Below are 23,595 nucleotides of genomic sequence, written 5' to 3'. Positions count from 1 at the left end.
CATTGCAGAAGTAAAGCAGTATGCAAATTACAGTGTTTATGGTAAATGGGGTGAAATAACCGAGGAATGTGACTTTGGAATGGTTGCATGGGGGTGCTCCATTCGACCATAATTTTGTGAGGGGGGAAGGGCAGCAAACTCAAAGCCAGCCCCTGCTGAACTATACCTCTCAACTGTCCAGGTTTTTGCAGAATGAATAGATTTTTGCTTCTTATTTTTGGTTTGTTCCTCATAAAATTTGTGGTTTTCTGGCAAATTATTTAGGAATGAAGTCACTAAATAATGACAGACATTGAGTTTCAAACATCATAACCTTCAGAAAAATGCATGCTATAGCAATACCTGTTATTCTATCAACTGTCTTAAGTTTATACTAGAGCAATTTTTAGTACAGTTTGTATGTTCCCCCAATATATTTGGCCTTGTCCAGATTTCCTGCATTAAGAGGTTGAGAGGTACATGCAAATAAATTGCTTTATAGAATTAGGAATATCCAAACCTCTCAAGTGTCCCCAATTTTGGCTCAAAATGTTGCTCTCCCCCTAATAATCCCTCCACAAAATGGCAATTTTGGAAGAAAAACGTGGAGGATTTACATAATAACTGTAATGATCAGAGTTATAGATTACTTTTATTTCAGAAATGCATGTAGAGTCTCTTATTTTGTCAGCTGCTCAAGTTAACAGTACTAATATTAAAAAGGTATCCCTTCTTTGACAGGTTCCCAGCTGTATTGTGTGGCAATTTTATATTTTTGCATCACATTTTTGGTCCGTTTTTCATAAAATTGTGGTTTTCTGGCAAATTACTGGCAAATCATTAAAGACTGAAGTTAGAAAATAATGGCAGATATTTGAGTTTCAGATTTCATACCTTCAAAAATTCATACTAATGCAAGACCTACTACTATTCTATTATCTTTCTAAGTTTATAAGAGCAATATTTAAAATTTTTCCTTATTTTTGGGCCTGTGTCCCACTTCAATGTATGGCTTTGTCCAGATTTCTTGCAATGAGGTTGAGAGGTATGAGTGTCAGAGCCATCACCGTCAGCCAGAGACATTTCAAATTGTGACATACTTGTTGCACCCCACTCCCCCATGTAATGACTCTGGATGTGCCCAAGCCAGGCAAGGAGGAGTTATGCAGTGTAAGTGTACAGAGTATTCCCCCATCCAAGGTAGACACAAGTACAACAGTGGCTTTTCATCTGTCCTTGATTTTGCAGAATGTTCTGGTTTTCTGTCATATTTTTATACTGTTGATTTATGCTTCTTATTATTCAGAAAATGCATGCTGTTGCAGTGCCCTGTTGCTCTGTGTTTAAGTAGCAATGCTTTAATGACTATCAGGTAAGCTTGTTGGAGATTGTGAGATGCAAGTAAGCTTTAATAAGCATACTGTTAAATAATTACCAACATTGAAAGCCTTTTTGTTGTTGCCATGCAGAGAATATTTACATAACTAGATAACATATAAGCCTGAGGTATTGAAATGCATAAGACAGTATTTGTAATAAAAGACAGGATTACAGTATTTTCAGAAGCTCATTACATTTGTTGGAGACTTGCAGGCTTTACCCATAAACTAAACTGTCAATCTGTCATGTGTGGTCCATAACTTGTGCAGTAATCCTTTAAGCAGTTTATCTTGAGCTTGTTTCCTGTTTGTTGTTGATTTTTTACTTTGATCATATCTTCTCTATGAAACAACTAGATAGTTGTTGTCAGGCAGCAGGTCGTTTTTGGATAAGAAACATTTTTATAAGTGGGGGTATCACAGAGATTGCTACTTTCAGCATGTTACTTGGTAATTTTGTAAAGCTGAATATAAATCATAATTAAAACTGCAGCGTACGGAGAAGTGGTTTGAGTTGAGTCCTGCTTGGTTTTTTTTGTATATACTTTATTTTGACTGGCATTCCAGCAATGTATTTAAAAAATAATTTATTTTTTCATGCCTCACAACCTTTGAGTTTCTATCTAGATATTAAGTAAGCTGTCATGTAGCCAATGCATTGAAATATTTTTTTCTTCTACACTTCATTTTGTCTTGAATGGTCTCTCGTAATGACGGTTTGGCACCCAGGGCAGTGTATTTAATTAAAGTTCCAGTTGTGGTTGTGAGCATAGCTCCACCCCTTTCTAGTTGGCCATACCCCTTTCCGTTGGCCCCACACATTCCGCTGTCTCCAGCAACCCCCCCTTTAATTTGAAGTCACCAGCTGCCACTGGCCTGAATGTCACCTTTATGCCCTATGCTATACAAAGAGTGTAGGTGACTTTCAGCATACCTTAAAGCAACTGTAGATTTTTTTCTTCTACACTTAATTTTGTCTTGATTGGTCTCTCGTAATGATGGTTTGGCACCCAGGGCAGCATATTTAATTAAAGTTCCAATTGTGGTTATGAGTATAGCAGGCCATACCCCTTCCCATTGGCCTCTCCCATTCTACTGTCTCCTGCAACCCCCCTTTAATTTGAAGTCACCAGCTGCCACTGGCCTGAACATCACCTTTATGCCCTATGCTACGCAAAGAGTGTGTAGGTGACCTTCGGCATACTTTAAAGCAACGGTTGACTTTAGTGAACTGGCCAGATGGTGGGCTTCACAGCAGGGAATCCCCACTTGTAATGAATACTGCAGTGGTGAATGTAAGGACATTTCAGTTTTATTTTCATTTTCAAGTAATCTTCCATCAGAATCAGACATTGCCTCTTCTATACTCTACATTTGTGATGATTGTTGTTTAAGAGATTCACTCAGTACTTTAACTTGTTTTTACATACCTCTTTAAAATTGTCCATTTTGCTTTCTAACTTAGTATAGCCTGTATGTCTTTTTTCATTGTACTGCCCTGTACACTGGGTTTAGAGTGTCTCATTCTGAGACAATTAGTTCTAACTGGTTTTCTTGACAGGAAAAAGCAATTAAAAGAGTTTCAAACTTGCGATTTTTTTGTAGTAAATCTTTCATCAGATGTTCAGCTATAAATCCATTAAGTTTTGAAATGTTCTGTTTGAGTATTTTATTAAAAATCCTGTCAGAAATGCTAAAATGAAGCAGAACTAAAAACAATGCAGTTAACTCCTCACCACCTTGGCCACCTTGAAGGTAATTTTAATGGACGATTTAGTATCAGACAGACAATTCTAAATGGCTGCACCATGCTTTTGCCTTTTGTTATTCTCTCCGCAGTAAGACAATTCCAAGCAAGGTCAAGGCTCATTCTGTCAGGGCTTTTGGCTACTTTTGTGGCTTTTTGGAAAGAGGTGGATTCCAGAAATTCCTAAAGGTTGCAACTTGTTTGTCAGTGTCTACCTTTATGAAACACAAAAATGTATATATTTTTCTATGTCCAGCAGATTTTGCTAGAACTATTTTCCAGGACTCCTGGGCTTTCCCCTCCTCCCCTTTTTTGTCTAAGCTCTAGTACTCATTCCATATAGCTTAGGGTACTTCATCAATGATCTTATGAAGGACATAGTTCAGTTGTGTAAGCAAATTTACATTAGCAGTAGATGTTATAATAGACCACTGTTGCAGTAACCACACCCTCCATCCACCCTCTTCTTTTGGTTTTATTTTTCTGCCAGGGTGTGGATATATATGCTTTTCTTTTTTTCTTAGCATTTATCTAGCTGTCAGGGTTCTAGCCTCCCTTTTCTAAGGCAAGAGAGCTCTGACGTTTTGGTGCCCTAGCCACTGATTGATAGAAGATGCCATAAAGCTTTGAATACCAGCAGGCTGCTCTGGTCCTTTGCATGACATCCTATATAGCTTAGGCTACTGCAGCAGTGAAATCTTCAAACATCTACTGTTATGGTAAGTTTACTTACATAACTGTACTTTCTCAAGTATTTTGCAAACAAAGCAGTCCTAATGTGGATGAAAATTGTCTTTTGTACCATTTCTCTTACTTGGGCTTCAAATTAATAAATACATAAATAAGTAGAAAAATGTATTTGTTGTCTTTTATTATTTCACTGCAATATATATATATATATATATATATATATATATATATATATATATATATATATATATATATATATATATATATATATATATATATATATATATATATATATATATACATATGTGTGTGTGTGTGTTATTGTTCCTGTTTAGAATTCATGTAACTGGTGAAAGCTTTTGTTCACTCTTGTCCTGGTACAGTTGCAAATGTTTGTTTTGCTCACTGATTACATCTGATTTCTTTGGAAATAAACAACAACATAATGAGACAAAATATGAATAATTGTTTCAATCCAACAAAATACAGTAGAGGTATGAAGTGAAAGAGACCAAATTACATAAATACTGGAAGAAGTGAAGGACTTTTCAGAGCTGTCATAGCTATCAGTAATTATCTGAAATAAAATGCTGCAGTTGAGCCAGTCATCTGCTGCCAATCAGAAGTGCTAAGGAATGCATTTAAGTGCACTTTGATCTACAGAACAGGTGAGATATCTGTCCTCCAGCACAGAGGGAACAAAGAAAGTATTATAAAAGAAGGGTTTCAGGTAGCAAGGACTGCTATGTAATATCTTTTTAACTGTAATAGTTCAACCCCTTCTGGGCAAGATTCTTTTGCATCTGTCTTATCTACTACTGTATTTCTGCAACAGTGACTGGCATCTTACGTTAGCCTTTTGTTTTTGTCAGTAAACATTGCCTATGACCATGGAGGGCATTCTGTGACCTGAGCTGTCATGGGATCTATGAGCCAACAGAAGCTTCTCCTGCAGATGTAAGTACTGTCACCCTAATGTAAAGACATTCTTTCTAACCAAAAACTTGCATGGGTATGGGACAACAATTGCCCAAGCAGTAGAATATATTAGCACACTGTTATACTTAGGAATCCATGAAAGCTTTATTTCATGATACTTCACCACTAGATTCATTACTGGCCTATGAAGTAAGTCCCCTTATAACAGGAACTACATGATGGCTTTTGAGTTTATGTAACAGTTCAGAACCTGTTATGCTTTATAGAAAACTGTAGTCACCTTCTAGCAAGATATATGATTTACATCCACATTGTTTCCAGCCTGTGCAGTAAAAGATTGTAGCTTTATTACTCCAGTACCTTCTCAATTTGGAGTTTGGTTTACATGAGTAAATCAAATGATATCATACTGGAAGCCGCCGGTTCATAAAAAGTGTATTACACAGTTTCACATCAGATATTTCCAGATGTGATGGTCAAAGATGCAGTTCCTGAATCGTCCATGTCTAATACTATTTTCCAGTCACCATAGTGTCTATATTCAGAGCTTTTTGAATAACTGCCTCTCAAGATTCGGTTTCACTTTCTTTTCCATTCCTTTCTACTGCAGAGTAGGAAGAGTTATACAGTCATGAGTACTGTCTCGTCTGCCGAAAACCCCATTATAGCTATAAGCCTATTCCTTGAGGCTAGAAGACATCTCAGTTAAATAAAAAAAAGAAAATGGAATGCTCCAACTGGATTGTTGGAAATTTAGATGAGAGTCAACCAGGAAGATGCACAAGGCACTAAATCTCACAGGCAGTACGGCATTGATTGTTCTACCATTATATTCTTCATAGATAGGTTCATAGGTTCATAGGTTTATACTAGGCTATCTGCCCTAAGGCATTTAACGCCACCCCTTATATGAAAAATACTGTGACCATTAGTTTGTTGTGCCTCTGTCCAGCAGTGACCCAGAGATGATTCCGGGTAAAACCTACGATCTCCCATCCACAGGTCTAGATTTCTCTTGAACAGAGTCAGCGAGGTGCTCTGCCTCACATGGACCGGGATTTTATTCCACAGCATAGGGAGTCTCTGAGTGATAAATCTATCCCTCCAGCAAATCAAATTCTTAAACAGACACTATACTCTCATCTTTGCGTTTCTGGAAACTGTAAACATTTTAATGAAAGGGATGTTATACAGGTAAAAAATTAATCACAGACTGAAAAACTACTGCAAATCAGGCAGATTTTAGTACCAGCCAATGTGATATTGTACATCTTGTTAAACTCACTGGGAAAGCTAGTGCTATAGCACTAATATGTTGTCTTTTTGAAACAGCAACTAAAGTTAGTTTGCAAGCGTATTTAAAAGAGCTAAAAAGGATTGATAATTTAGATTTAATCCCTTCCTTGTCCAGGAATATGTAGAGAGAAAGCCTACTTAATGGGGGGCATTGCTAGTTTCCCACCAGTACTGGGTGATGTGGCTTAGCTTCTTGATGGTCTCTTTTGGGTGTAAGCTTAGTAAGACCCTCTGAACCTGTAAAATAGGCACATGGAACTAATGCATTCCTTTAGTTTTCAGGGTCAGGAAGTGTTCTGTAATCTAACAAAGCTGTTACATCAGTGGAAATTACCTACTAAACAATGTTCTAAAGCAAAACTCCAAACCAGGATATATTATATTACTACCACCATTTTTCTAATTACAGCAGTTATTAGGCTTAAATACTAATCAGACCACAAAAGATGAAAGCTCCATCAGAATAGAAGAAAAAAGCCCTTTTATGATTAGGTTGATTTGACTTCATTTAGTGTCTTGGGGTCTGTTGAGCTGGTATAGGAAAGATGGATGTATCTGTCCTTGAGGTAAAAGTGAACTCTTTGTGAAATCCCTAGCAACATAATCCCCCTTAACTATCAACAGGGAGCAGGTCATAGTGGGGCTCATAAAGGCTAAAAACACAGTCTCAGTGGGGCCCGAAAATATCCCAGGTTGCCCCCTAAATAGCCTAAAACATGACCTATCAGGACCATTTAAGTCACTTTTCCACTACAGCCTCAGAATAGGATGGCAACTGTTGTCCCCCTTCACAAGGGTGAGCCATTAACTGACCAGAGAAACTACAGACCCAATAATCTGACTAGTCTAATATGCAAAGCCGTCGAAGAAATTATCATGGAAATGATTAACTAAGACATTGGTAACCTGTAGACACTAGACCCATCCTAGTTTGGTTTTATTAAAGGAAGGTCATACCTACTTAACCTGGTAGACTTCTTTGAATAGGTAACCAAGACAATGAATGAAGGAAATGGTGCATACCTAGACCTGGCTAAGGCATTCAATACAATACTCCACTCAGATATTGTGGATAAACTCATCAAACTAGGCATAAATCCCTACATAACTCATTGGATTGTCAGCTGGCTCACAGATAAGACCCAAGAAGTCAGGATTGGTGAGATCACCTCCATCAAGAGGCAGGTCATTAGTGGAGTACCACAGGGCTCCATGCTGGGCCCACTCCTGTTTGGCATCTACTGCTTGGAAGTCAAGGCTAATATCAAGGGTCCATGGATCACCAGTTGCACAGATGACTGCAAATCTGGAGCAATCGTAAATTCCCCCATAACACTAACATCATGCAAGAGTGACCAGCGTAGACCACTGTAATGACTGGTGCCAGAACCATGGATTAAAACTTAATGCAAAGAAGTGCATTATAGTCCCTTTTGGGAAAATGCCCACCCAGACAAATTACTCAAATGATAAGACACCCCTAGAAGATGACCCTGTAGTTAGAGATCATGAAACATATGTAGACAGTAATCTGGCCTTTGACTACGTAGCCCATGTAGTAAGAAAATCATTCTATGTTGATCAACTTATAAATAATGGTATGGCATCCAGGGCCAAGGAAGTTAAAGTACCACTCTACTTGACCTTTATCAGACCCATCATTGAGTACAATGCCACCTTTGGCATGTACCTGACTAGGCCTATGCAATAGTTGGAATGCCCACAGAGTTTTCTACTAAGGGAATGCAGGGTACTAGTCCTACACAGAACATCTTAGAGCCTTGTCTTTATACTCAGGCTCCTACAGGTTGTTGAGAGGTGATCTGAGCTTGGCATATAAGACATCCTTAGATCCAGCTCTGACAGAGCTTTTACACATCCACAAAACAAGCTGCACCAGAAAGACTAGATTCAGGGATTTGAACTGTGCTTGCCACATAAACAGAACATGCAGGCAAGACAGATATGTGTCTCAAAGGATCCCATGCTCTGGAACAGGTTCCACATTCGTGTGAAGCAGAGTCGGTCTCTAACCCTATTCAAATATAACCCCGACCATTGGATGGGAAATTGTAAATTTGTCCCAAGGCTGGCCCCCATGTTTGTTATAGACAGAGGCTGACAATAAACATTCTTAACTAACACTGGATGGATAATCAGAAGTCATCCCATAACTAATATACCCCCCACATAACTTCTTAGCAAACTCCTAACATACTCCTCCTAACTTACATACACATCCTAATAAACACCCCCTCCAATTAAGATGCACATGTTACAAGGGGATGCAGATGACTTGGCTTGCATGGCTAGGCTTATAAAAGTCCAGGTGGTCGTTAGGCAAATATATACCTATGATCCTATGACAGACATAAAAACAAAAATCGTACAGGAAAACTGTTAAAAAGAACATTAGTGTTGATTTCTTTCTCATAAATTGTCAGTGAAGACTTACACATGCTTTTCTATTTAAAGATACAAATATACACATCAGATTTCCTGCTGGATAGCTGAAAAATTGAGAGAGATTAGTATGATAGTTATAATGGAATCATTGACTAAAACCTTAGATTTTGGATGCAGTGGAACATAATAATCATATGACTGACGTGTCAATGGTGAGATTAGTTGTTGAAATTCTAGATTATCAGAGGGTGTAGAGGTTAAATTACGACTTTTATGTGGATGAGATTATTTTTTAAAGCATCTTATAAATGTTGGAAGGAATCTACAAGCATCATTGTTTTTAATTATTTTATTTTTATTTATTTATTTTACATTTGTTGACTGGGATAGTCCGACTGGATATATGTCCATTTTCAGCGGAGTCCCGGGGAGAAAAGCTCCGACAGGGTTAACAATGACAGATAGTTACAGAGACATATTGACAATTTACATAATATACAATGAAGAAAAAAATTTACAATAGCAGATACAATTGGTTACAGTTCAATGTATTAGAGATGATTTAGTAACTAGTAGAGTAGTACAAGAAATGGCCTAGTCGTTAGCTAATATTTGTTATTCTAGATTGACCTCGAAGGTTAAATTGCTCATAGGACTGTTGTGTTTAGTGAGAGTAGAGTTATTTAAGGAGTTAGTCTGGATTTGTGCAAGGACAAAGCCAGTGAGATTTATGGTGGATTTTTAGTTCTTTTTTGAATTGAGCTAGTGATGGTAACAATGTGAGGTTATTGGGAAGGGAGTTCCAAACCTTGCCAATGATATTAGCATAGAGTGTATCACCGCCTTGGTTATAGGACTTGGTTGTTTGTACTAGGAGTTTGTTTGATGAGCGAAGTGAAGTTAGATTGGTGTAAGGGGTTAGTATGTTTGTTAGAGCAGGGGTTTTCTCAGGATGTTTCAATATTTTAAAGGCTTCTATGAGTTGGTACTCCTGGAGAAGATTTGGAAGTTCTACCCAATCAAGCTTTTTCAGGTTAATACAATGGTGTGTTCTATAGGGTAAGCCAGTAATGAATCTAGCAATGTGGTTGTAACAGGATGAGAGTCTGTTAAGGTCAGATTTGTTGAGGTTTGTGAGGACAGGGGAGGCATATAGTAGGGTAGATAGGAGGTGTGAGCGGGCAGTAGCTATTCTAGCAGCTGGAGTTAGGTAGGTTTTTATCCTATATAATGACCCGAGTTTTTTGTTAACTGTTTTAATAGTTTGGTTGATGTGGACATCAAAACAAAGTTTATTGTCAATGTTTACCCCTAATAGTTTAGCATTGGTATCAGGTGATACCAGAAGGACTGGAGTTGGACAGAGAAGGGAAAACACCATATATATTGGAGGACACTGGGACAGTAGCCCCATCATTTGAGCTCTGTTTTGACTTTTTTGTTATCCAAGTCCAGAGTAAGATATGGATGTAAACAGTGAAAGTTTTTTTTGTCACTGCATCGTTTGAACTTCACCAGTGGATATCTATCTGACGTATAGTAGTAGTAGTAGTAAGTAAGTCTTTTGGCTTTTTCCCAGTTAGCCACAGCAGAACTCCGGTCCGCTAATGATTGGTAGTTGATTTTTACATGCCGGGTTACCAGCCCTGACGCACAACCTTCAACGAAGGTACGCCCATTCACGCATGTCTCCACGCAGAAGACACTCTAGCTGAGAATCGAACCGGACAGCATCTTACTGTGAGGCGATAACGCTACCGCAGCACCACCACCGCTGGAATATAAGGGTACTACCATGGATTTATATCTGTGTATTGTTATTGATTTATTTATTTAAAATTATTAACTGGGCTGGAACAATGATGTCAGTAGACCAATTTCAAGTACAGCCTGGAGGCAGAGTAATAGACAAACAAAAATCATATTTTTAATGATTTTCTTGGCAAAAAAGAATGTTAAACAATATGTACTGACAACAAAAGAGCATATGAGTAAGATTGTATACATTACATATGTAATATTTACAGTATTGAGTAGGATACTAACACAAAAGGAAAAAGCAAAAGGTATAGATAAAGGGAAACAGAAAATCCAAAAGATGCAAAAATAACGAACAGAATAAAAAGAGGAATGTGAGGGAGTCAAGTAAGGGTAATGAAGATCATGTGGAAATAGTTCATCAGCTATAAAATGTAGTAGTGATTGTAGTGACAGAGGAAGAAAATAAGTAATGGGAGTCAGGTGATGTGACCTGGAGAAAAGCAGTTAGTCAGGTGATGTGACCTGGAGAAAAGCAGTTAGTCAGGTGATGTGACCTGGAGAGAAGCAGTTAGTCAGGTGATGTGACCTGGAGAGAAGCAGTTAGTCAGGTGATGTGACCTGGAGAGAAGCAGTTAGTCAGGTGATGTGACCTGGAGAAAAGCAGTTAGTCAGGTGATGTGACCTGAAGAGAAGCAGTTAGTCAGGTGATGTGACCTGGAGAGAAGCAGTTAGTCAGGTGATGTGACCTGGAGAGAAGCAGTTAGTCAGGTGATGTGACCTGGAGAGAAGCAGTTAGTCAGGTGATGTGACCTGGAGAGAAGCAGTTAGTCAGGTGATGTGACCTGGAGAAAAGCAGTTAGTCAGGTGATGTGACCTGGAGAAAAGCAGTTAGTCAGGTGATGTGACCTGGAGAGAAGCAGTTAGTCAGGTGATGTGACCTGGAGAAAAGCAGTTAGTCAGGTGATGTGACCTGAAGAGAAGCAGTTAGTTAGGTGATGTGACCTGGAGAGAAGCAGTTAGTCAGGTGATGTGACCTGGAGAGAAGCAGTTAGTCAGGTGATGTGACCTGGAGAGAAGCAGTTAGTCAGGTGATGTGACCTGGAGAGAAGCAGTTAGTCAGATGATGTGACCTGGAGAGAAGCAGTTACATTTCACCTATTTCAGAAGGCACACCCTTAGCTGCAGCAGAAATTTGGTGTAAATGGTCAAATCTTTAATATGAGCTGGAAGGGGTTCCCAAAGTTTTGGTCTAAGAACTGAAATGTTGTGGCCTACTCACTGAAGTTTCATTTTGGGGGTTGCAAAATAGGACCTAAAAGTGCTTGTTCATTAAATATATACAAAGGGATTTTCATGGTTAGTGTACCTGATGGTGGAGAGAAGGCTTTGGATTGAAGGAGCTCAAAAAGAAGAGAACCATGTAAAAGATATGCTCTTTGTTTAGTGGGAGGATTTTTCATTTGCTGATTGTTTGACAGTGATGCTCTTGTCTAAGGAAGAGAGTGATTAATCTGCATGTCTTGTCAAAACAAATTCTATGACTTTTGTATTACTGTTAGAAGCTGCAGCTATTAAGGCAAGACCAAATTCAAGATGAGCAGGTAAAACTTTTTTCTTAAGCAGATCTTTCTAAGGAAGAAAATGTGAGATGTTTACCATCCCCACTACTGCAGCCTTTAGGCTACATATGTTGTTTCCCACCCTGGAAATAACAGACAAGCTTCAAAAGGGTCTGCCCTCCACTCCTTCACTCTGACTGCTGATTGGCCAATCCTGTGGGTGGACATCAGCAGTCAGCAGAAAGCTTTCTTCACTACTTTCTTGCTGTGGCAAGACAAAGCATCTATTGGACTTCTCAGGAACAGCAATCACCCTAGAGCTTCATTTCTGGCAGATAAGTCCCCATTGGGGACCCCCAATTCAGAAATTATTGCCCTTTGTTTCCTGTCAGGAACCATTAACTGGGATTTAGTGTGTTTGTTAGTATTTGGGGCAAATTTTGTGAAAAATTGGTAGTCTTTGTATAAGCTTTAACTTTTGTGAGACAGAAAAGTCTACAGATGAATTGGCAGGATGGTGTCTGTCAATTGTGAATACCTATCTGCTATTTTTATTCTGTCAGTGAGTGTTTCAACATGGATACTCAATCTAATCTTTCTATCTCTTCTCCTGCAGTATCTAATAAAAAAACTTACCAAGGAGAAGATATCATTGTCACAGATTCAATCTATACCTCAACTGATAGTGGGTGAATCTGCAGTGGCCATTGGTTGTTCTTTAGATCACTCACTTTCCTCTTCAGCTTCTCTGTTGACGTCCTCCAGGTCATCATGACCTAGGGGTGTAGCCATGTCCTCTTCGACTATTCCAGTGTTCTTTACAGGCATTGGAGATCTGTCTTTTATTGGTCAGGGAGACCATATGTGATATTCTTCTTGGAGTGACTAGTGCAAAAAAATATTAGACTGGTCAGATGTCCCTCCATCAAGTCTGTCCTCTTCTTCTGGAACTCCTGTTAAGAAAAAAACAAAAAAATTAAACATTCTTGAAGTTATTACTGTTAAAAAAGATGAGTTCTTTAGCATGGTATACAGGCATTACAGGCAGTAAATCCTGGCACACAGAAGCTTTTACAGATAGGTATTCCTGGTCAAATTATTCTAGAGGAAACAGAGTCTGATGATTCTGATTTTGACAGAGATAGGGCTTCTTCTCCTATAGATTTCCAAGACTAGTTCTCTGATCATGAGAAAAACTTTAATTTTCATTTAATCAGACCATTGCCAGGATGAATGAGGTATTTTTATGGGAACAAATATATGTTCCCCCTGAACTGAGCAGGTATTATGATATGTTGCAAATGAGTATACTTCATCCCACCCCCATCCCTGCTATATTGCCAGCCCTGGAGGATGCTTTGAATGCTGCCTGTAGTCATCCTGATACTCAGCCACCAGTCTGTAAAAAGCAGATAAGCCATATAAGGTACCTCAGGCTATTACATTTTTTTCTCTCACCTTAGGTCAGACACTGCTGCCATTTCCATGATGCATCATACTGACAACAGATTGGTGCTTAATACCAGTCCTTCTCCTGGTGATAAGGAGGGTAAAATGTTAGACAATATAGGAAAGATAATATTTTCTTCTTCCACTTTAGCCTTCAGAATTCTGAATTACCAAATATACATGTGGATATACTGTCATATGGACAGTCTGAGGGAATTAGCTTCTACTCTTCCTATAGAAGAAAGCTGTTTTCTGAACAAAACAGTTTGAAGTGTGCATGGTTGTGCAGCTAACTTGTCTAGAACTACTGCTACTGCTACATTGGTTGAGAAGATTTGCTTGGGTAAATAACGAAAGGTTTGCTGATGAGGTAAAGGCTGAAATCTTGGATTCAGCTTTAGATAAGCAGGCATTGTTTGGCTCTTCTGTTACTCATATTATCAAACAATATGATGAAAGAGGGAACATAATTGAGAGAGTTTCTAAGATATTTCATGTACCCCATTACAAATCCTATACTAGAAAAGTCAAATAAACGAAACTAGTCCTCTTCTGGCAAACAAAATTTAAAAAAAGAGATGGCCAGAGGGTAGCAACAATAAAAATGAAAGGTCTTTTTCAGAAAAAGGGCCATAACAGTACAGAATGACTATGTCAGCATTCCTTGTTCATTTTCCTCTCTCCCAGCTAGTATCTCTTCAAATCGATTCCAAAACGGGCCCCAAACATTCACCCTTGGCAAATGATTGTTTGAGACTCACAGGTATTAAAGGTGGTGCAGAAAGTCTATAGATGGCACAATTAAATGGAGCTGCTCTACGTTTGACATCCTTTGCCAGAGGACAAGAGTGTTCTTGGATTAATCCAAGGCATCTAAGTCAGAAAACAAGAAGCACGTATAGTCTGTGATTCTTCTGCACTTTTTGAACTGTATTTTATCAAATTGCTGCATTATTTCTGTTTTTTTTTTTTACTGTTTGTGACTGCTTCATTCTCTGCACTTGATTTGCACTGAATGGATACCTAGATAACACAGACTAGATTTAGACCTGCTGAAGCTAGCCTGTTATTGATACACTTGAGCACTAAACCAGCCATCCTACATTAATAAGGGCTCCTCTGCATCCTTGTGGCAGAAGAGTGTGGATCCAGCCTTATCTGAGCTGGGGATTACTGGAGGAAGGTACATTGTGTGCCTTCCTATTGGTAGATTAGCTTAAAAGTATTTAATTGTGCCTGTATTTGAGTCTCACGTTTATGGGGGTTAGTGGTGCCCTGTATCGACACAAACACCTTGAAACACAATTTTTTTTCTAGACACCTGTCAGCAGAATTATCCCAGGCTTCCCTGCTGCACTACAGGCAACCCGGTTTTCCACTGAGCAGTGTTCCCACACTTGTCATCCATAGCCTTCAATAGAACAAACCCTTTTGTTAGTTCTAGAAAATAAAAACTTGTCAAACTAGCCCACTCCCTTTCCTAATAGTATATATGGTAAAAACTTGCAATAATGGAAGGGCAGTTCCCCATCATTTCTCTGGCCGGCTTGGTCAATATATGCATCCTGGGGCAATGTAGTAATTGCCTCATGTATACTGACAACTGCTTACTCCTAAAACAAATTCCCTATGTGAGAGATGTAATTACCCTATGAAATCGGAATCAATTCTATCAAATAACAGCAGACTGGACATCAAACAGGTTGTCGGCATGCACACTACACCTCACAAAAAAAAATATGGTGACAACACATAAACCCACATACACAAAGGTAGAGACCTCCACTTGGTTACATTGCTATGCAAATAGAAATCATTGCATATAATAACACATAACACCAGTGTCTCAGCAAATAAGTTCCTAAGGCAAAACACCTCAAAATCAAATGTCTTGGTCATAGGTGACTCCATATTGAGACACTCAGATGTTCCCCCTCACCAAACTGGACAAGGAGAATGTCCCATTCAGCCGCCTGTCAGGTGCCAGGATCCATCAAATCACGTACACACTCAAGTCTTTCAACAACAAGTACTGTAATGTCTCTGTCATAGTCCCTGTTGGGGTGAATGACTTAAGATGTACCTCTCTGGACTATATGAAAAGATAGATGACTGAGCCCTCAGATTGTGTCCCATGCAGGTACAACCCTAGCCCTAAGCAGCATTCTACCTTCACCCAGGATGATGCCAAAATACAAAGAAAAAATTATCAACTTCAGCAATTGCCTTAGCTTCTGCTGTCAGTCCAGGGGGATCTAGTATCTGTCAGCCTAGGATTACATGGTCGACAGGCCACACTGCTTTGCCAGAGATGGTCTGTACTTGTCTCCTCTAGGCTTTCGGATACAGGCAAAGGTGCTTGGCTCCCCCATAGTGCCATTTTTTAGGCAATGTCAAAACTACAAAATTTCAGACCTAGCAAAATCCACTTGAGACAAACTCATGGTTCTGCTGCTTAATGCTAGGAGTCTAAACATGAAGCTGCACTCCCTGGAAGCAGTCCTCACCTTGGAAGATGCTAACATCTATGCAGTCACTGAGGCATGGTTCAAGGCCACGGAGAGTATCTCAGCTGTGCAAGGCTACAATGCCTTCCACACATTCAGACCTCAAAATGAGTGTGAAAGAATCAAAGGTGGAGGTGCATCCATCTTCATTAAAGCCAAGTACACCTCCAGACTGGTCAAACAGTATGACTCTCTTGAAATACTCCATGTCCAATTTACTATAGGCAAAATATCCTACCACATCATACCCTACCACATCATTGCTAGCTATAGGTCCTCCACCATGAACCAAGAAAAGCACACCGCCTACCTGGATTTACTGGAGTCACTCGCCATACAGCCCAACACCTTAGTCATGGGACATTTCAACTATCCTTCACCCTACTGGATAATATACTTGAGCACAAACATACTCACCCAGAGGTTCCTGGACTTTGTCAATACAAATATTCTGAAACAGATAGTCTGCACCCCCACAAGGGTCTCAAATGTCCTAGACACAGTATTCACCAGCATGGGGGGGGGTCACTGCACTCCCCACCCCATGTGATGCTCTCCATGGTGAGGTCAGATCATAAATCAGTCTAGTTTGAAGTAACTATTGGACCTGATACCCCAACAGGACCAAAAAAAAAAAAACTAAAAAAACTTTTTCAAAGCAAACTACAGCCTACTAAGTGATGGTATAAAAAGTTTTATTCCCACCACAATCATAGACAACAATGACTCCTATGCAGAAGTGTATACAAATGCCCCGTATAAACACTTAAGCAACTGTTTAGACTCAGCTGTACTTGACCGGATCAAAACCAGGTCCTCCCAATAAAACAAGCCACTCTGATGGACCTCAAGTATAAACAGCTTATATAACAAGAGGAAGAAACCGATGTTAAAGAACAAGAGAGAACTGACTCAGCAGAGGAAGAATCCCCTCCATGGCTTGAACAAGCAAATCAGAAATCTTGTAAAGTCCTCTAAAACTAAATACAAAGCTAAATAGCCTCCCTAGCTAATGATAATCATAAGACATTCTTTTTACAATATCCATAATATAAAAGGGGATACCCAGCTATGTACTGAACTGGTAGTAGATGGTAGCATTCATACTTTACTCGAGGAAATTGCCAACCTGCTAGCTGACAGATTTGACACACACTTCACCCACCTCTCCCCATCATCCATATCCCAAAGCATACCTGGCACCAGTTCTCTGCCTATTATCTCTACAGATCAGGTCATATCTGCGTTGTCCAAGGCCAGACCAAGCACATTATTTTGAAAGAGATATTGGCTGTGATACATGCCTTGAAGTATCTCCATCACCTTTGGTTCCCTGAACCTCTCCCAGTGATTACAGACAATACCACAATCCATGTAATATATAAACATGCATGGAGTTATGAGGTCATACCCCTATGCAGTCTGGCAATTTTAGCTTGGGAGTTGGCTCTTCACCATTCCTTAACCCCCCCTAATATCTTACATTCCATCAGAGCAGAACATAGTGGCAGGCAAGCTGAGAAGATCCAGAACAGGCCTTCACAAATGGAAATAGAGGAAGAGCGTCTACCAGGAATTTATCTGGTTATGGAGAAAACCTCAAATAGATCTAGTCACCTCAAAACCAACAACTAGACAGGTTTTGCTCTAGGGCCCCATGCAAGCAAGCATAGAAAATAGATCCATTTTCATTCCCTTGGAAGGGAATACTCCTTTATGCATTTCCTCCCTTTCCACTGATTTTCAGTTAACTCTACATATTCCAAAGCGTACCCCAAAAATAATTGTGGTGAACACCTTTTGGCCCAGGCAACATAGGTTCCCCTTTCTTATGGAGTTGGCCAAGGACAATTACCACAAGCTTCCTCACAGATTGGATCTGCTCATACAAGACTGGAGGAGTTTGGTACATCCAATATCAATCAACTTCAACTGACTGCCTGGATGATTCAATTTTAATACCTTTTAGGCACTTTTTTTCATGAGGACATGCAGCATGTACTACAGCAGGCAAGAAAGCCTGTTACTAGAAAATCCTATGCTGTTACGTGAAAGTGATTTTTTGAGTTGGTGTGTAGCCAATAACCAGGTATGGTGCGCCACTGGTGCAAAACTAGTTGCTTGAGTTACTTTCTTCTGACCTCACTTATTCCTCTGTAAAGATTAATCTTGCAGACATTTCAGCATGTCTGCCCATGGATCCTCCTCTCTCTTCTCTGTTTGTTGTCCAACAGTTTCTGGAAAGAGTTTTATTGCTCTCCTTGTAAACAGGTAACTCCTTCTTGGGATCTCAACTATGTGCTACAGAAATTGAGTATGTCACCTTTTGAACCTATTCTTCAATCCAATTTGAGGTTCTTGACTTGGAAAACTGTACTTATTATTGCTCTGACAGCTGCAAGAAGAGTATCTGAGTTGCAAGCTTTCATGGTTGGTGAACCATAACTGATTTTACATAGGAATAGGGTATCTTTAAGAATTAATTCCCTTCATGCCCAAAGTGGTTTTAGGTTTACTTTGAATCAAATCAACAATCTCCCAGTTTTCTACACAGAACCTAAAAACAGGGAGAACAGATTCTCTGGATACTCTGGATGCACATTGCAGCGTAGGTACTATTTTGTCAGAACTAAGCCCTTTAGAAAAGCTGTTCAGCTATTTATTTCTTATCTAGGAACAGAAAAGGGACACCCTTTTGTCTAAACAGACAGTTTCCAAGTGTTTTTCCTCAGCTATTGCTATTTGTTATTACCACCATGCCAAATTCATTCCAGGTAGTAGCAAGGCACATTTCACTAGAGCTTTGTTTTCTTTGAAGGCATGCTACAAAGGGGTGGACTCTAGAAGCATTCAGGAGGCAGCTACATGGTCCTATGTACACACTTTTACAAAACATTCCATACTGGATTTCTTTTCTAGGTCAAGGTCAATGTTTGCTAGGACCATTCACTGTGGGCTCTTGGATCCATATCCATCCTCCTCCCAGAATGGATAGGCTTTGGTATTCAATCCATATAGCCTAAGGGCTACTTCAGCAGTGGAAGTGATGAATGTAGCATAGTTGTGTAAGTTGCACTAACCCATAACAGTAGATGTTAAAATTCTCACTGATGCAGTAGCACATACACCCTCCTTCCCCTTCCTCTTTTGTATAGCTATAGTTGGGATATAAAGTAGAGTTGTGTTTGTTTTCTGCTTTAAATGTTTTAGTTCTACTTTATACATTCTGTTGTTAATATTGGTTTGTTATTTCACAATGTCGGGCTCTTTTCTCATTGTATGGGCAAGAAAGTCCTGAAGAAGGCTTCTCTCTGACTGCTTTTCTCCCTCTATGGGATTAGCCAATCAGCAGTCAATGTAAAGGAGTGGGGAGGAGCTAGAGCTTTCCGAAGCTGGATGATTGTTGTTTCCAGGGTGGGAAACACACCATATAGCCTAAGGACTACTGCAGCAGTGAGGAATTCAAATATCTACTGTTATGGGTAAGTGCAACTTACAGAACTGTACTGAACTGTTTATGGGTCCAGAGCAGAAGAAGTTGATTTTGTCTTTTTTTTTACTCTGCATTAAAGTTCAGAGTTTGACCAAGCTATATGCCAAGGTGTTTGAATGAGATGTTTGTTTCAAGTGGGTTATTGTTGGAGTCTTTGATTTATAAAGTATTAGGGCCTTTAAAAAGTCAAAGGCTGCCTTTTATCTATTTGGAAAGATTGTGAAGGTCTGACTGAAATTGTTGTTGTAGGGAAGTGAGTTAAGGGCTTGATCTGAATATTGCCATGCCATCAGTACAGGTCATTAGAAACTTTATTTAATAAAGGCTAAGAAAAATAGAAAAGCCATGATGTAGCCTTGTGGAATACCTTTTAAGAAAGGGGCATTAGAGGATATGGATGCATCAATCTTAAGTCTTTAGAGTTTTTTTTTTGAAAGGTAATCTTAGAGCCATTGGGAAGCATTTCGGCTAATACCTATTTTGAATAGCTGATTTATAAGGACAGAGTATGTACAAGATCAAAATGCCAATAAGATTGTCTTTTTCCTTGTTGAGTAGAATTTCCTCTGTTTGTATCCAGAGTATAGACATTGCACTGTAGCCTGCCCAAAAGTAATGTTGTTTTGATGATATACATTTGGATTGACAGATATATTGAGAGAGATGGATGTAGTACTTTTCTGAAACTTTTACCAAGGGTTGGAAGTAACAATATGGGTCAAAGATGAGAGGCATTGCTGGATTTAAGTTGCTTAGGTTTGGGTTTAATAAATGCATTTTTCTAAAGATTGAGTATAATGCTATGGGTAATATAGAGATTATAGGTATGTAGACTGAACAATGATGAACTCTCTAGTGGTATATAACTCAATATATTAAGTTATCAGAACATACAGAGCATCTGGTGGACCTTGTGTAAGAAGAGGTTTAATGGCTTTGGTTGTAATTACCTTGACGTAGAAAGAGGAGTAAATGATGGTAGGGAGGGAGGAGCGGTATAAACTGGGAATTGATGGTTGGGCAATGGGGAAGCATATCGACTTATTAGAAAGTCTGAGTTTGAGAGTTGTCCTTGTGGGCACTGAATAAAGCTGACGGAGACTGGTGAAGGAAGATTGTGGGAATTTACACTATTTCATTCTAGAATTGTTTTGGTGAACAGGAGGTTTGGTTTAGGTTTTAGAGAGTTAACCTTATGAGTATAATAGCTTATTTAGTTAGGTTATAGAGTTGTGTGACATGTAAAATACTTTCTTGTGGTGATGGAAGAGTTTTGCTTCCACTTGTGCCAGGCTTTGTTCCTAGGAGTTAGGACTGCCTTTAACTCTTTGATGACTCGTTTTTATTTACTCTGTACAGACTATAGATTAGCGGAAAGAATTTGACCTGGAGTTGCAAGAAGAAATTGGTAGGGCTTTCAGCTGCCTGGTGATGATCCTGTATGGTGAATATTGGAAATTATACCATGACCCCCCATTAATATTCCAAAACGTGCACGCTGATTGGCCAGCATGCACATTGTAAATCGAGTTATACTAATGGAAAAAGGTCGCCGGACTTTTTCCGTTAGTATAACTCTATTTTTAAAACACTGTCTCGCTATGTTAAATGGGTTTAACATAGCTTGACAACTTTAAAATAAGCAACAGAGATCTCTGTTGCTTATTTTAAAGCTGTCTCGCTATGCTAAACCCATTTAACATAGCGAGACAGGTTTTAAAAAAACAAGCAACGGAGAAAGCAAGATCTCCGTTGCTTTTTTTTTACTGTTTCGCTATGTTAAATGGGTTTAACATAGCGAGACAGTTTTAAAATAAGCAACGGACATCTCCGTTGCTTATTTTAAAGCTGTCTTGCTATGTTAAACCCATTTAACATAGCAAAACAGTAAAAAAAAAGCACCAGAGATCTTGCTTTCTCCGTTGCTTCCACAACTCTGATGTACTGCGCGGTACATCAGAACTGCCGCAGATGCCAGACATCTGCAGAAGGGCAGCAAACAGGCATTATACTATGCCATTATTTAAGAAAAGTAATAGTTTCTTTTCTTAAATAATGTCATATAATAGCAATAACCACTTCTGGGTGTGGGTAATGCTGGATTTACCCACGATTGGCTTTGTTTGGTCCCGAGGGTGAAACCACGCCAACCGTGGGTAAATCCAGCATTACCCACACCCAGGCGTGGGTTATTGCTATAATAGTCTACTGTAGAAAGATGTAATTTTAGGGCAGAAATGGTTCTGAGGCTTTTGTGTCTGAATTCTTTAATGTCTTTGGCTCTAGAGTCTAATAATTTAAGGTTGATGTCACCAAGACTTGTTAGATTGTCCATTTAGACGATGTGGATATGTTTTTTGTGACTGGGGGACTGGAGGTTTGTTTAACAGGATGGTGGTGTTAGGTAAGCAACGACTAGCAGGATAGCATTACTATTGGTAGGTGGTTTGGTTGTTTGGGTTTGAGTAAGATGTGGTGCTTACATAAGATATAATTGGCACATTTAAACAAGATTTATAATGTAGTAAGGTATCACTACCGCTCCTATTCCCTAGTATGGCATGCATAAAAAGTGCAATTATTCTTTAGCCATACTGAGACATAGTATTTGGGCATGAAATACTTGGACACATCAGGAGCTGAGTAATACATCTCCTTTAAGAATTACAGATTGGGTATAATGAGGTCTGCTCTTGATAATAGCAGAACTAAGATCAGCAGGCATTCAGACAGCTCGGCTCATAAAATTATGAGGATGCTTTGGTCCCTCCCCTGCCCTGTAGTGCACCATGGTGCCATTCCTCTGTATTTCTCAGTGGATATGCTTCAATATACAATATACACAAATGGCACCAGGCTACCTTGTTATATTTTGCAAATAAAGTGTCAGAAAACTGTGAGAAATTCATCTTTTCTCATTTCAGATACATTTTCTATCTTATAGTAACAGTGACAAAAGTGTCAAGAAAACAGTGAGGATTTAATGTTTTTTCTCATTTTGGATATCATCTTCCATCATACATTTCTTGTATCAGACCCCCTTTCCTGTTTTAGATTTTTCTCCACTTTTGTTCTCTTGCTGTGTTGAGCCCCATGATTGCAACATTTTGCCAAACTTGTTTAAGCTTTAGAGTAACTTTCTCTTTCTTATTTGGAGTTTTCTTTTCCCTCTGGTCCCTTCTAAAATGCTGTTTTTGCTAAGCATAGGAGAAAATATATTTAAATTTTTCTCCATAATCTAAGCATGTAGCTAAAAAGTGGATGAGGTTGTACCTAAAATTGTATTGCAGGTTGTGAAATCCAGGTCTCAAGTTCAGTTATCCAGACTGTATTGTTGTTATATTTTCCACAGAACATGGGTCTTCAAAGCTATTCTTAATATAGTCCTCTTGTTTTTTATGCTAATCGTAAGCTTGCTGGCATTGACATCTAAGGTATAAGTGTTGATCCTGAAGACCATTTCAGTGTCAAAGTTTTGGATGTCGATGTCAGCATTATATATCTTTGCATCAATATTTCTGCCATTAGATATGCCATTGTGTCAATGATTTTGGCAATGTCATAGCCAGTGTCATTGGACTTTCTGGCTCTGAGAGTCAGGTCAGGGCATTGCTGCCACAACTGATTTTGATCTGCTTGGTTTTGACACATCTACTGGTGTGTCTAGCAAAGGAGCTATCAGAGATGGGTTTCCCGTGCTAGCGATTATGGCATGGAATCAATAGGCAATGTCCACCGTGACACCAAAGTTGCAGGATACTTTAAATTGGACACATCTAGCACTCCTTCTTGTCCCAATCTCTGCACTTTTAAAAATGGCGGAGCAGTCCTTTCCTAGGCAGTTGGCCATCCCACCTACAATACAGCAGAACAGAGGGACCCTTTGAAGACATCATCTATGAAACTGGCTGTGAAACACTCTCTTTTCTTTTCTGAACTCCCTACCTCATTAGATCCTGAGGACATCTGTGTACAAGAGAAGTAGATAAAGTCCCCTACAGTGTCACCTTTGCCAGATATTAGTGATAAGGAAGATGAGATTCCTCATCATCATCTCTCAATGACTACCACTTTGGGGAAGTGTTAGTGATGATGGGCAGGAAGGGTGGCTTACAGACCCGGAGATGTTCATCATATTGATCACTGAAGCAGTAACCTTAGCTATATGGGTTATACAGCTTCTAAAGCTTCAGGGAACTTCCACATGCCCCAAACTCTCAGGCAACTCAAGCTGAGCTGATTAAAAAAACAAATGTGGGTGTTAACCCTTTCAGAGCTTTACTGCCATTGAAGAGCATGATCCTCTATGGTTTTTAGGGATCAGTGGTTAGCTTGGTGCTGTTCCTCTCCTGAGCTGATAAGTTCCCCTTAGGGAAAAACTTTTCAGTTT

This window comes from Protopterus annectens, chromosome 3.part1 (genome assembly GCF_019279795.1).
Source record: "Protopterus annectens isolate FY-2018-M chromosome 3.part1, PAN1.0, whole genome shotgun sequence".
Lineage (NCBI taxonomy): Eukaryota > Metazoa > Chordata > Ceratodontiformes > Protopteridae > Protopterus > Protopterus annectens.
Note: the sequence above shows the minus strand (reverse complement) of the source record.